This window comes from Rutidosis leptorrhynchoides, chromosome 11, assembly GCF_046630445.1.
Source record: "Rutidosis leptorrhynchoides isolate AG116_Rl617_1_P2 chromosome 11, CSIRO_AGI_Rlap_v1, whole genome shotgun sequence".
In the NCBI taxonomy this organism is placed as follows: Eukaryota; Viridiplantae; Streptophyta; class Magnoliopsida; order Asterales; family Asteraceae; genus Rutidosis; species Rutidosis leptorrhynchoides.
This window is the reverse complement of record NC_092343.1, coordinates 385,129,322-385,144,565: the sequence shown is the minus strand read 5'-3', so window position 1 is coordinate 385,144,565 and position 15,244 is coordinate 385,129,322.

Sequence of the window (15,244 nt, the reverse complement as noted above, 5' to 3'; positions counted from 1 at the left end):
TCTGCCCGTCGGTTTGCGGATGATATGCGGTACTCATATCCAGACGAGTTCCTAGTGCCTCCTGTAGTGATTGCCAGAACTTTGAGGTAAATCTACTATCACGATCAGATATAATGGAAATAGGTATTCCATGCCTTAAAACAACTTCCTTTATATACAATCGTAATAGTTTCTCCATTCTATCTGTTTCCTTTATAGGCAAGAAATGTGCAGACTTGGTGAGACGATCAACAATCACCCAAATGGTGTCATAACCCCATGCAGTCTTTGGTAACTTCGTGATGAAATCCATGGTAATACCATCCCATTTCCATTCTGGGATTTCTGGTTGTTGAAGTAACCCTGACGGCTTCTGGTGTTCTGCTTTGACCTTGGAACAAGTTAAACACTCCCCAACATATGTTGCTACGTCTGTCTTTAAATTAGGCCACCAATAACGTGTCTTAAGATCTTGATACATCTTTCCAACTCCAGGATGTATCGAGTATCTTGTCTTATGTGCCTCGTTCAATATCAACTTCCTTAATCCACCCAACTTCGGTACCCAAATACGATTTGCAAAATATCGAATTCCGTCTTCCCGTATAACGAGTTGCTTCTCATACTTCTTCATTATTTCATTTCTTATGTTTTCTTTATTGAGTGCTTCTTGTTGAACCTCTTTGATTTGTGAGTTGAGATTCATGCGAATTTTTATGTTCATTGCTCGAACTCGGATTGGTTCTCGTTCCTTTCTGCTTAGAGCATCGGCCACTACGTTCGCTTTCCCGGGATGATAGCGAATTTCACAATCATAGTCGTTTATTAACTCGACCCACCTACGTTGCCTCATGTTCAATTGTTTCTGATCAAAAATATGTTGAAGGCTTTTATGATCAGTAAACACAGTGAATTTAACCCCATACAAGTAGTGTCTCCACATCTTCAATGCAAACACAACTGCTCCCAATTCTAGATCATGCGTCGTATAATTCCGCTCGTGAATCTTCAATTGTCGGGATGCGTATGCAATAACTCTCTTCCGTTGCATAAGAACGCAACCAAAACCTTGTCGTGAAGCGTCACAATATATTTCAAAATCATCGTTCCCTTCTGGTAACGATAAAATAGGCGCCGTAGTTAACTCCTTCTTTAGTATTTGAAATGCGTTCTCCTGCTCAGAGGTCCATTCATATTTCTTCCCTTTTTGCGTTAACGCTGTCAACGGCTTAGCTATTCGGGAAAAATCTTGAATAAACCTTCTATAATAACCGGCTAAACCCAAAAATTGGCGTATCTGCGTTGGTGTCTTAGGAGTCTCCCATTTTTCAATGGCTTTAATTTTTGCTGGATCAACCTGAATTCCTTTGCTACTAACAACGTGGCCAAGAAATTGCACTTCTTTCAACCAGAAAGCACATTTAGAAAATTTAGCATATAGCTGTTCTTTTCTTAACAACTCTAATATCAACCTTAAATGCTGCTCATGCTCTTGCTCACTCTTGGAATAGATAAGAATATCATCAATGAAAACGATAACAAACTTATCTAAATATGGACTACAAACTAGATTCATGAGGTCCATGAATACAGCTGGCGCATTTGTCAACCCAAACGGCATGACCAAAAATTCGTAATGACCATAACGTGTCCGAAAAGCAGTTTTCGGTATATCTTCTTCTTTGACACGTAATTGATGATAGCCCGATCTTAGGTCAATTTTCGAGTACACACATGATCCTTGGAGTTGATCAAATAAGTCGTCAATTCTCGGTAGTGGATACCGATTCTTGATAGTTAACTTATTTAATTCACGATAATCTATACACATTCGGAAAGATCCGTCTTTCTTCTTGACGAATAAAATTGGAGCTCCCCACGGTGAAGTACTTGGTCGTATGAATCCACGATCCAGTAATTCTTTTAACTGACTCTGAAGTTCTTTTAACTCGGACGGTGCAAGTCTATATGGAGCACGGGCAACCGGTGCAGCTCCTGGTACAAGATCTATTTGAAATTCTACAGATCTAAATGGAGGTAATCCCGGCAACTCTTCCGGAAATACTTCAGGAAAATCTCTTGCCACAGGCACGTCATTGATGCACTTCTCTTTTTATTTCTTTTCGACTTTATTAACATGTGCTAAGATAGCATAGCACCCTTTCTTCAAGCACTTTTGAGCTTTCAAATAACTAATGAGTTTTAGCTTTGAGTTACCCTTCTCTCCATAAATCATTACTGGCGTTTTATTCTTACGAGGAATGCGAATTGCCTTCTTGGCGCACACAACTTCAGCTCCTATTTTGGACATCCAGTCCATGCCGACTATTACATCAAAACTTCCTAATTCTACGGGTATCAAATCAATCTTAAATGTTTCTCCGGCTAAATTTATTTTACAATCACGGCAAATTTTATCGGCTTTAATTAGTTTACCATTAGCTAACTCAATCATGTACTTAGCATCTAGAGGTAATGATGAACAATTCAATTTAGCGTGAAAGTCTCTACACACGTAACTTCTATCAGCACCAGTATCAAATATAATAGATGCGGATAAGTTATTAATGGTAAACGTACCCGTAACAAGCTCCGGGTCTTCACATGCCTCTCTAGCATTAATAACAAATGCTCTCCCACGTGCAGGTCCGATATTCTTCTCTGGATTCGGGCACTGGCTCTTATAGTGACCTTGTTTTCCACACCCAAAACAAGTAATGGTAGCCAAAGCAGTTCTATTTGCATTGGTGGCAAGAGTCTTGGTACCATTTGTATTTGTAACGAGAGCCCTACAATCTTCAGCAAGATGACCCTTTCGATTACATTTGTTGCATACCACATTACAGTAACCAGAGTGATGTTTGTGGCATCGGTTGCATAAAGGATTTTGTCCTTTATAACCAAAGCTTAAACCACTACCCGCACCTTGCGTGTTTTCTTGTTTCTTAAAAGATTGTTGTTGGTTACCTCGATCATAATTTCCATTCCACTTTCTTTTGTTACCTGATACCTTCACATCAGTATTGGATACTTTCTTATCCATGATGACCTGATCCATTAGCTCGTTTGCCATGGTTATAGCTTCATGAATTGTCTTAGGTTTCGATGCTGTAACATTTGCCTTGACCTTTTTGGGCAAACCATCTTTGTACATTTCAATCTTCCGTTCTTCGGTTGGAACCAATTCAGGACATAGCAAAACTAATTCCATGAATCGCTGATTGTAGTTGGTGATTTCAGTACCAATAACCTTCAGACTTCGTAACTCATCTTCCAACTTCCTAACCTCGTTCCTTGGACAATATTCGTTGATTAACATTGTTTTGAATTCTTCCCACGGAGTATCATAAGCTACATCTCCTCCTACAGCCTTCACATAATTTTTCCACCACGTGAGTGCACTATCTTGTAAAGTGCACGATGCATACTTGGTCATGTCCTTTTCAACACAACCACTGATTTTAAACACAGTCTCCATCTTTTCTATCCACCGGGTTAAACCGATTGGTCCTTCTGTTCCACTGAATGATGAGGGCTTGCAAGCTTGAAAAGTTTTGTAAGTGCACCCCACACGAGGATTTGGGTTAACTGCAGCACCTCTTGCAGCCTCGACCCATAACATTCTGTCGTTCACTCACTGATTGATGAGTTCCTGGATTTCTTGTTCCGTCATTCGATTCAATCGCGCCATTTCCTAATGAAAGAAAATAATTATTCACATGGATTATTATAGATGTAGTGTGTATTTATAGTACATTATAGCTTGTTAATAATATGAACCAGGTATTATTATAAAAGCCTTTTCTTCTTATTAGCGTTTTATAATTATATCTAGGGTAGTACCTACCCGTTAATGTCCATACTTAATAGCTTAGTACATAATCAATTACTACCATCTAAATAATACTTAACCATGGAAAATTATTGCATTTCACACTTCACTATTTTACATATGCTTATCTTACATCGAACATTAAGCAAACCACACTAATAATATTATACAAAACATTATATGATCCCATGGTTTAATACGGCAGCGCATCGTTTGGTCTATTTTCTAGGACGTTTAGGTTCAAAGAATCGCTTAACGCTTATCCTGGCTGTCTGCCTATATTTTGGCTGTGGGACTGAAGAACTGGATGCCGGGATAGAACGAATAGGAATAGCGGGAATAGGGGTGGTAGTGTCTAGTGGAGTTGGTGCCACATCATCCTTACTAAACTCGGGATTTGAATTTTCTAATTCATTAGCCTTTCGTTTCTTTCCTAGTTCGAACTCGTCTTTTGTAATTTCCTGTATTTCTTCCTCGGGTTCACTTTCCTCCTCGGGTTCACTTTCCTCCTCGGGTTCACTTTCCTCTTCGGGTTCACTTTCCTCCTCGGGTTCACTTTCCGGGTTCTCTATAGTCGGTTCATCCGGAATTTGTGAGTCTTCCCCAAAGATATTATTTTCGTCATCGGATAGGTTAATGACTGGAACACCATCTGAAGATTCTGGTTCGGAGTCGCTGAACGTGATGACAAGTTTTGAGCCCGACATCTATCACACAACAACTAACCCATTAGTACTACATAATATTTACATATAAATTTTAACCAACAATGATAAGCAATGGTTTTTAAATCAGACCCGGTCAAAGTCCAGACTTACTAATGTATCCTAACGACTTATCAGTTAGACACACTAATGCAAACCTGGTTCGCTAAGACCACCGCTCTGATACCACATGTCATAACCCGTCCTTAACCATAAGAACGTGTTAGATAACGTATGATTTCATTGCGAGGTATTGACCTCTATATGCGACATTTTTAAAAGAGAAACTGCATATATTATACATTACAAACCATAACCATTATTTTTGTTACAAGCTTTAGACAATAAAAAGATGATTATCGTTTAGCGATAATCTTCGACTTACAAACTTTACATATAATGATAACAACACGATTTCGAGCATATTTTACAACACAAATCCTTGGGTATGCAGTTTTATTTTTGACACAAATATGCGTACGCAAGATCCTGCTCAAATTCAACATAATGCAGCGGAAGCTTTAGTAATCACCTGAGAATAGACATGTTTTAAAAGGTCAACATAAAGTTGGTGAGATATAGGTTTAATGCCGGCAGCAATATATATATATAGACCACAAGATTTCGTATATAAACAGTTTAATAAAAATATTCTAAGTGGTTGAGCACTTGGTAACCATACTTAACATTTAATCACGTCGCATATTCCCTTTATTATGAAATCTTACTACACCGTACCAAGTGTAGTCACGAAACGAAGTACTGTGCAACCGTTGAATACTGGTCGTCCAGTCCGGTTGGGGTTGTCAGGCCCGATAGATCTATCAACAGGATTCGCGTTTACAATACCGCTGTAAATAACAGTTACCAAGCTACAGGGAAGTATGCCAGTGGTACAACTCAACGTAGAATATATTTTTCAGTTACTTGTGTCCATAACGTAAAACATAAAATACATGTATTCTCATCCCGAAATATTTAGAGTTTAAAAGTGGGACTATATACTCACTTTCGTCTTGAAGATATATATATAATTTGACTTGGTCTCCGGTTGATATCACGAACCTATCCATATATAATATATCAATACCTTTTCTTTTTAAACAAACGTCACATATATATACTTGTTATACTTTTAATACTTTGAATAATTCCTTAGTCCGTAGTTAGCAGTTCGTTGTTAGTAATTCAATTTTAATGGTTCATTTTTAGATGTTTAATATACCCGCAATGAAATAAATAAAACCCCCAACGAAATAAATAAAACCCCATCGTATATGTATTGGTCGATATTAATCTTGACCCACGGTACCGGTGTTGTCAAATGACGTGTTGCGTACATAAAGTACCGGTGTTGTCAAATGACGTGTTGCGTACAATCATGGGATCTTATGATTAATCTTCTCGTGTTGTTTACGGGTGATCCTGAACCATATAAAATTGAATTATAAGTACATATATATAAAATATCATGTTAACTTAAAAAGATGTGATTTATTTAATTTTTCCCAATTATTTTCGTGGCTAAACTAGTCTTGGATATCCGATTTTGTTTCGGTCATAGTTTCTTCGTTACAACTCCGTTTTCGTTGATTCAACTTGCCATCTCCTTGGATCGAGTCCCTCTTTAAGACTATGAACTGTAAATACCTTAGTTTGTATTCAAAATCACACGGCATAGGTCAAACTTTAGTGAAACTTATGAAGTTAATCATTTTCCATCATGTAAACAACCTTAAATGATTATTTTTCTAAAAATACTTATACTTTGAGTTAAATCATGAAATTTTTATGTGTTATCATATTCATAGTAAAAATCATTTTTCCAGAAAATAAACCTCCAATTCAAAGTTTAAGATGGTTTTTAATTATCCAACCCAAAACAGCCCCCGGTGGCACTCCGACGTCGTAAAAACTGTTTTTAAGATAATCTTTGAAAAACCAAGTTATACCTTGTTAAATTAGCATATATTTAAGTTATATTACAGGTCTTGGAGTATTTTAAAAGTTAAGTTAGAAGGATCTATTTAGTTTGCAAACAAGTTTGAAAACATTCAAACTATGTTCTTGTTGTTAAAATTTTATACCACAAAATAAGATAGCTATATATATATGAATCGAATAAGGTTATGAACATAGATTCTACCTCAAGTTCCTTGGACAAGGTTGTTGTAAAAGAGGAGTAAGAACCTAGAACCAAAAGGGTGATGGAAGTGGATGAAAGATTGGAAGTAAGTTGGTGTTCTTGGAAGGATTTCTTGAAGTGTTTTTGTAAGGTTTTCTTATGAGGTTTAAGTGTTGTTTTTGAAGCTAAATGATGGGGAAAATGCTTGGAGATGATCAAGTATGAAGTTAAGAGTATTTTGAGAGAGAAATGGAAGTGTAAGTATGAGAAAATGGGGTGAAGAAATGGTGTGCATGCATAAAAACGTTTTTAGGTTATAAAGGAAAAAAAAGATACCTAACTTTGTTTTCTTGCTAAATAATTCATGCTACTTAACAAATGGTTGGTTCCACATGTTTCTTAATCATTTAAGGCTGCTAAGGAGCAGATTTTTATTGGTATATACCAATAGTAAATACATCTAGAAGCTGCGTATGATACGAGTACATATACCCTAGGTATACGTATAGAAATCTTTGAGAAAACGGAACGAGGATTCAAATATAGTTATCTTTTGTAAATATACTTATATTGTTTTATGTATTTAAGTCTTTAAAAGTGATTAAATACATTACTTATACGATATATGTATAAACATTATAGGTCATAAGTATTTAAGTCAAATAACGTTACGTATGGTTATCGTTTTGAAAACTTAAGTTAGTAGTTTCAAAATATACTTATAACTTATTGTTATTAATACAAAATGAGATATTAAAACATTCTTAGGTCATGTTAAATATGTATATATACATATATATACACAAACGTATAATTATCATATATTGTATAGTTCGTGATATCCTCGGTCAAACTAGACGGTCAAACGTTGTGTAAAACTCTTTTCGAAAAACATAAGTCTCGACAATTTGGATTGCTTATCATGTTGGTAAGGTTTAATTTATGTAAATATTAATCTTATAAGTATAGAACGATCGAAAAAGTGCGGGTCGTTACATGCCTACATCTAACCTCCCCCATACTCCACTTTAGTGGAATTGGGTATTGTTGTTGTTGTTGTATATATATATATACATACATACATACATACATACATACATACATATATATACTTACATACATATATATATATATATATATATATATATATATATATATATATATATATATATATGTATGTATATATATGTATGTATGTATATATTGTATAATTCTTAAAAGGCTAAAATATATTTATACAAAGACAAAATTTCATTTCTCGTTCCTGAACTTTACATCAAATTTGACTCATTCTCCCTTTTTTTTGTGCATTCCTCGTCCCTAATGTATCAAAAATCTACATCCCTCGTCCTCCCGTCTACTTTCTGTCAAAATCAAACGTTGAGTGTAGTCATGTGCGAAGCATGTGAGGGTAGTTTCATCATTTTACATATTTGTTTTCCATTTTCATTCTCTTTCATATTAACCTCTTTCCTCTTTCTCATTCATCTTCTTCTCATTTATACCTAATCAACAGATCAACATAAACCCTAATTGAACACAAATAAAAGAGCATAGATGTAGATAGTAGTAATCGAAAAAAAAAAAAATTGAAGCAATTATAAACAAATCAAATTTTTACAAATACATTTACAGATATTTAAATACACTTACATATTTAATTACACTTAAAGATTAGTAATGGCGGTTTTTGAATATGAACACCAAATTGCAAATCTTCGATTTAGGTGTTATCAGGCCTCGATCTCTATAGAAAAGATGTTTGTAAACACCTTCTTAACACTCGTCAAGCATCAATTAATCCAGAAACACTCTATAATTCAAGAATCAAATCGTTGACTTCGATGAACATAACTTTGACCTTACAAATTTGAGTTCGGAGATGAATTTAACTGCGATCTATTGCTTCAAATAGTTTCGCTGAATGATTTCCAACTAGAATCTGAGATGTATTTTATTTATAATCAGATATAAAAATTGAGTTTTGTCAAACAACTCAACTTGAGTTTTGTCAAACAACTCAACTTGCTCCTGTGTCTGAAAATTGACGATACCACTTCGCGGTTACAACCCATTATCGGAGTTCAGATCTGGTGAACAGAGGTTAAATGAGGCATTGTACACCATTGTTTAAACTTGATCCTCGATTTAGTAAAGGATTGGATCTCAATCGATGGTGTTCAGTAAAAGGGATATAATTTTGAAATATTGAATACAGATCTGAAAGTTTGTGTAATTGTGTTAATGAAATTGAAATGAAATACGGAGTATATGACGGAGTATTTTATTTGGGTTGTAAAGATTTGTGTATTTTTTAAATTTAATTGTTTAATTGTATTTGGACCGGAGAGTTTGTGTTTGGACATGGGGTTCATGTGTAGGTTCAAGATGAAAAAATAATGTCAAAAATACCCCCACATTATATGCACGTGATAAGAGGTAACGGCTGATTTTGACAGAAAGTAGACGGGAGGATGAGAGACGTAGATTTTTGATACATTAGAGACGAGGAATGCACAAAAAAAGGGACGAGGAGTCAAATTTGATGTAAAGTTCATGGACGAGGAATGAAATTTTGTCTTATACAAAACGTATATCATGTAGAAGATACTTAAATATAATAAAATTAAGAAGAAATGAACATGTTATTACTTGCTTTTTTTTTATGTTTTTTACTCTCTATATTTTTATAATGAATGATAGTTTCTTATTTCAAACTTGTGACACGATATATCTCTATTTTTTTGAACAACGGTTAGGGAGTCACTGACAGGACCTACCAGAAGTGGAGTCATTCACCCGATCATATTAGTGTCACATGTCGAGAGGAAATCACGGGACACACGCACACATAAAGTAACGCGATCAATTAGGAAAAAACCCCATGAGGTTCGAATGCAAGACGTTACGCAACGTCAATATACCACCGAGCAATGCGCACTCGATATATCTCTCTATTATTTTGTGCCCACAGTAATCTAAACTTGTGGCTTCGCCACTGTTGGTACACAAATAGTATATGTATAAACCTAGGAGATATAGATTGTGCGAAACCTATAATGATAGATGAGGGTTTTTCCCTTTTTATCGTTGCATAATCAATCACTCTATCTATTTTATAATAAAATTAAAAACTCTATCATCATGTTCATCTTTACAATATCGTACCTTCTTATGTTTAGATATTTATGATTTATATATAGAAAAGAAGCATGCATCTGATGCAAGCTTCTTTATAATGTCCACAAGTACATTGGTCGTGATGTGAAGCCAATTCCTGATGATCAATTGTACGTGTTCACAGGGGCGGATCCACCATGATGCAACCGGGGTCATTCGCCCCCAACGACTCAAATTTTTTTAACGGAACTTTTTTTTGTAATTTCAATAAAAATAGTGTTAATATATTTGGTTGTATAGTTAATACATGCAACATATCACAAAGCCAACTCCGTTAGTTTGAGGTTTCCCTTTCAACCTAAAGGTTCTTAGTTCGAAACTCTGCACCTATTATTTTTTTAATTCTTGCATCATATAAGTTTAAAACTCTTAGCGTTTAATGTTATTTATTACAAATTTTAATGTTTTGTTTGTTTCGTACAAATATTATAATTCATTCTTTTAAACAAATTTTTGCTCCCGTCGAAAAATATTTCTGGATCCACCACTACGTGTTCGTTGTACCTCTTTTCGTGACTTGATATTTCTCCAAATAACGAGCCTAACCAGTTAATGTCACAATTAAAATGTGAACAAAACATTGGCCACACGGGTACCATCACCTTTCGACTGTCGTGTGATAAAAGTATCCATACATAAGGGCCACAAAAATGGGCTTCATGTCAGCATCAGTTTTAAGCAAAAGCCAAAATTCATAGAATAAAATCCATCCAATGATCGAAAAGAAAAAAATCTGTATGTGTAAGTCATGATGTAAGCCCGCACGTTGATGTGGGGATAAGTTTTAGTAAAATCTAGAAAATCGAATAAAAAAGGGTGTATGTTGGTGCATTAAAGTCTCCGAGTTCATTACGATCACGTAGAAATGCTTTAACGTTTAACTTTCACTGTTGGAATGCAACCGCACGGTTGCAGGTATGCAACCGTACGGGTAGACTAGACAACCGCACGGTTGCAAGGTGCAACCGCACGGTTGCACGTACTATGTGTATATAATGGGTATTACGGATTCATTGTTAGGGTTACGAATCCTAACCTATCTTACACGTACAATCCAACACCCTGGTGTTCTAGCATTCATCTAAGTCGATCTTTAACATATCTAAGTCGATTTATTCATTAAGATCAAAGGTTTTCATTGGATTTTGAGTATAAAACCCAATAACGAGATTTTTCGCATTCGTTATTGAATCTAAGATCGTATAATCCTGTTTACACGATCCTACAAGTGGTATCAGAGCTTGTGTGATTGATTAATCGATCGGTTTTTGTCAAAAATCGTGTTAGAAATTGTGTTTTTAATGTTTTTGTCGAAAACCTAATTAAAATCATCAGTTTGACGTGTTGATTCGTGTTTTTGCTAAGTAAACGTGTTAGTTTGGTCAAAAACTGTATTTTGGATGTCAAACAATCGGTGATTTTGTTCCAGATTGAGTGCTAGATCAACCCAAACCATAAACCCTAGTTTCTGTGCAGTCTTCTGCCCAGATTCGACTAAGCATACAACCGTACGGTGGGCACTCTACAACCGTACGGATACACCATCCGGACACCACAACCGCACGGATACTTCTTGCATCTGTGTAATTTCAATCCATTTAAATACCAACCTTACAACATCACAACCGTACGGATACATCCTGTACCCGCGGGTTGCACATTGCAACCGTATTAAACAGTCCGGTTACACTCTGCAACCCCCCTACATCCGTGTTAAACCTTGCAACCGGATAGTGTAACCGTGTTAATTCCCGCATCCGTGCCTTGCAACCGTACGGTTACAATGTCAGATGTTTTTGAAACTTTATAAATGCAGTCAGCTCTTGTGGGTGCTTCTTCGTCGGGTCTTCATCACCTACTTAAGACAGAAAAAGAGATTGGTAGTTCTTACCGTGTACCTAGGCTTGAATTATTGGATGACTTTGCTGAGTGGAAACCTAGGTTTTTGATCTCATTGAACGGAATAGATTCTAAGTTGTATAATTTCTTGAAGGCTGAATATACATTTCCAACTAAGGATCATGGGGAAACCAAGACTCCCATGGAACTTACTGCAGCTGAACGAGAAGACTATAATCTTGAATGCAAAGCATACAGTCATCTTACACAGGCACTTTTTAAGGAAATTTTCCATCAGTTTGAGACGCATCTGACCACATACGCTTTGTGGAATGCGCTTGAGAGTGGAAATGAGGGGACTGCTGAGTACAGAAAAACAAAGGGTAAGCATCTGAAGAAAGAATGGACGAATTTCGCCGTTCAGCCTGACGATTCTTTGAAAGATGTTGTTGCTAGGTATCGCCACTTATTGACGGAGCTTAAACGTGTTGATATTGTATTCCCCAATAAGAAGTTGGTTTAGTGCTTTCGTGAGGGTCTACCGATAAAGTAGGATCCCATGATTGTTGAGATTGAGAAGTCCTTTGCTATTTTGGATAATTCGTTTAGTGCTTTTGTCACTAAACTACAGGCAAAAGAGCTCGAGTTTCAAGAGAGGTTGAAAAGGTTGGAGACACTTCAGAATCCTGTGAAGTATAAAGCTCCAGAAATTGGTTCAGCCGATAAGAAACATGCCCCACCACAAACAGCTTTTACTTCAAATACTGAGAAAATAACGTCAAGTTATGTCACTCCTGCACCACAAAGTGTAAGACCCGTATATTTGTACGTTATATATATGTATATATATATATATATATATATATATATATATATAGGAAAATGTACGTATACGTATATTATATATTCGTCGTATTACAAATGTATATACATTGTACATGTATATAGAGTACAAGCGACGTATGATGAATATGTATAGATGTATACGTGTTATATATATATATATATATATATATATATATATATATATATATATATATATATATATATATATATATATATATATATATATATTTATAGGTGGCGTACGATGGGTTTAACGAAATGATATGCGAGTTGGGACGTACATGTAAGAAGGGTGATCAAAGTGTGTAACAAGTGTTTTAATGGGCATTTACGTTGCATATATGAAGAGAACGAAGCGTGTATATGTGCAATTGTTCAAGGACGCGAAAACTGATCAAAATGTGTTACTGGTCGCGGCGTGGAGTGCTTGGTCGCGACGCGACAATTCAAGCAATCCAGGATCAAGAGGCACTAGAACAAACCACCAGACCACGACAATTCTCGCGGTGCGGAGAAAGGTGGTCGCGGCGCGGCCCTTCTGGCAAACTGGTTCCGGATTTTGTAATTTTAAGAGGTATCGAGGGCATTTCAGTCATTTCGCGTGTGTGCCAGATTTGGGATCTTAAATCCCATCCACCCATTTCATTTCTCTTATTTCTTTTCCCTTTTCTCTTCTATTTTTGTAAGACCCGAATATTTATTTTGTATACTTGTTTATTAAAGGCATATGAGATCGGGCTTCGTTGAATATTTATATATATTAAAATTGGAAAAGAGCTGAATCTGTCAATCTGCGCGCCGCGCAAAGCGGCCGCGCGCCGCGCAAACGCGCTGACAGAACCTATCTTGTTTTATTTATTTTAAATGAAGGGTATTTGGGTAATTTCACATGGGGCCGGATTTGTGGGCATTATCAGTTGGTTTAGATTCAACTTTGGATCATTTCACATCCATTCGTCATCCTCATCCATTCTTAGAGAGAGAGAGAGGTCTAGAGAGAGATTTGAGGTTTTGGGGAAGAAGAAGCTCGAATCGATCAAAGTCTCGGGTTTTAAAGTTGTTCCTTTCGTTCTCGGCTACGCGGTGATAGTATTGGTAAGCTCAAACTCCGAATTTCATTTATTTAATTTGATATTCAAGTTAGGGTTTTGAGTTAATTTGTTGTAATACCCTTTTAGGTGATGAAATGGGTTTAGTGATGCTAGTAATCGGGTTTATTGTTAATTGTTGGTGGATTTTGGGTTGGTGAACAAATTGGCCATGTTTAGAACTTGAAATTTAGTTTAATCACTTTAGTTAGCGATTATGGAAGTATTGGAACCCATTGGAGGTTGTTTGGATGACTAATTGTGACTTTGGGTCAAATTAGAGTTTGGTGGTAATTATGACCCGATTGGCGAATTAATGAGGTTTATAAACTTAAAATGGATTAAGTTGAAGTATAAGACCGAGTTAAATGTGTTTTGGTGGCAAAACTTGTAAAGGATGAGATTTTGACCTTTATGGGTCAAAATTAGGGTTTAAGTGTCAAAATGGGTATGACACGTGTTTAACACTTGAGTTCGGGTTTAATTGGCATATTATGACCATTCTCACTTGTGTTAGTGATTATTGGTTGGTTTGGGTACGGTTTGTGCTTGGAAGTGCATTTGGGTCGAAATGGCACTAAGTGACGAATTGGGTTAATTTGTGAATCCAATCTAATTGTGTTGTGGTATTTGTGATAATGGAATAGGTATTTTCCATTGGCGAGTTGCGGTTTACTTGGAAGCTTTCTTCAAGACTTCAAGGTGAGTGATAATATCCTATATGCATATGTATGTGTAGGATGGGTGCGGGTCGGGTGAAGTGATTCTCGGTTATAGAGCTCACTTCACATATAGGTGGATTTGAAGGACTTGTGTATGAGTCCAATTGGCACGTTTGTGCGTCTTGGTTGACCATCTTTGGCGAAGTACACGTTTGTGTGCACGTTATCACACTTGGTTGTGATTTGGTTGTTATAACCCTAATGGCGAAGGGTTGATATGGTTGTGTGGTGGATCTTATAATCCCGTGACCGTGGGTTTTAGTATTGTGAAATGAATCTCGGGTAGTGCGGATTCATGGTGTCTCGGGTTGTTCGGTCACCTTATTGGAGGTAATGAATCTCGGGTAGTGCGGATTCATGATGACTCGGGTTGTTCGGTCATCTTATGGTTGAGAAGTGAATTTCGGGTTGTGCGAATTCACAAGGCTCGGGTTGTTCGGCCAATGTTCGTGTGTTTGAGGTTAAGGGGTTAACCTTGTTCGTTTATATTGTTATATATATATTAATGTGTTGTTGTGTTGTAGCTAACCCTCCGGGTGTAGCTATTTGGCGATGTTTACTTTGTCGTTGGTGGACTATCTTTTGTGCTGTATCTTTAGCTCGTTGCTTAGATCGTACGGTATGCTTAGTGTAGACGCTTTATACTTGGATGCTTCGGTATGCGGTATTTGTTTTGTGTGGCGTATTCATTTTATACATATATATGTATGTAGTATATTATCATTCACTAAGCACTAGCTTACCCTCTCGTTGTTGACATTTTTTTATAGATTTCATGCGGACGGTGGCTCGGGTAAGTGCGAGGACTAGAAGACTTTCATAGCTTGCTTTAGAGACTTGCTTTTGGATCGTTTAGGATTGGGTAGCGTATCCCCGATCGCCATGCTCGGCTTTGTGTTGTATTAAAGTCTTAAAGTCGAAAATTGTAT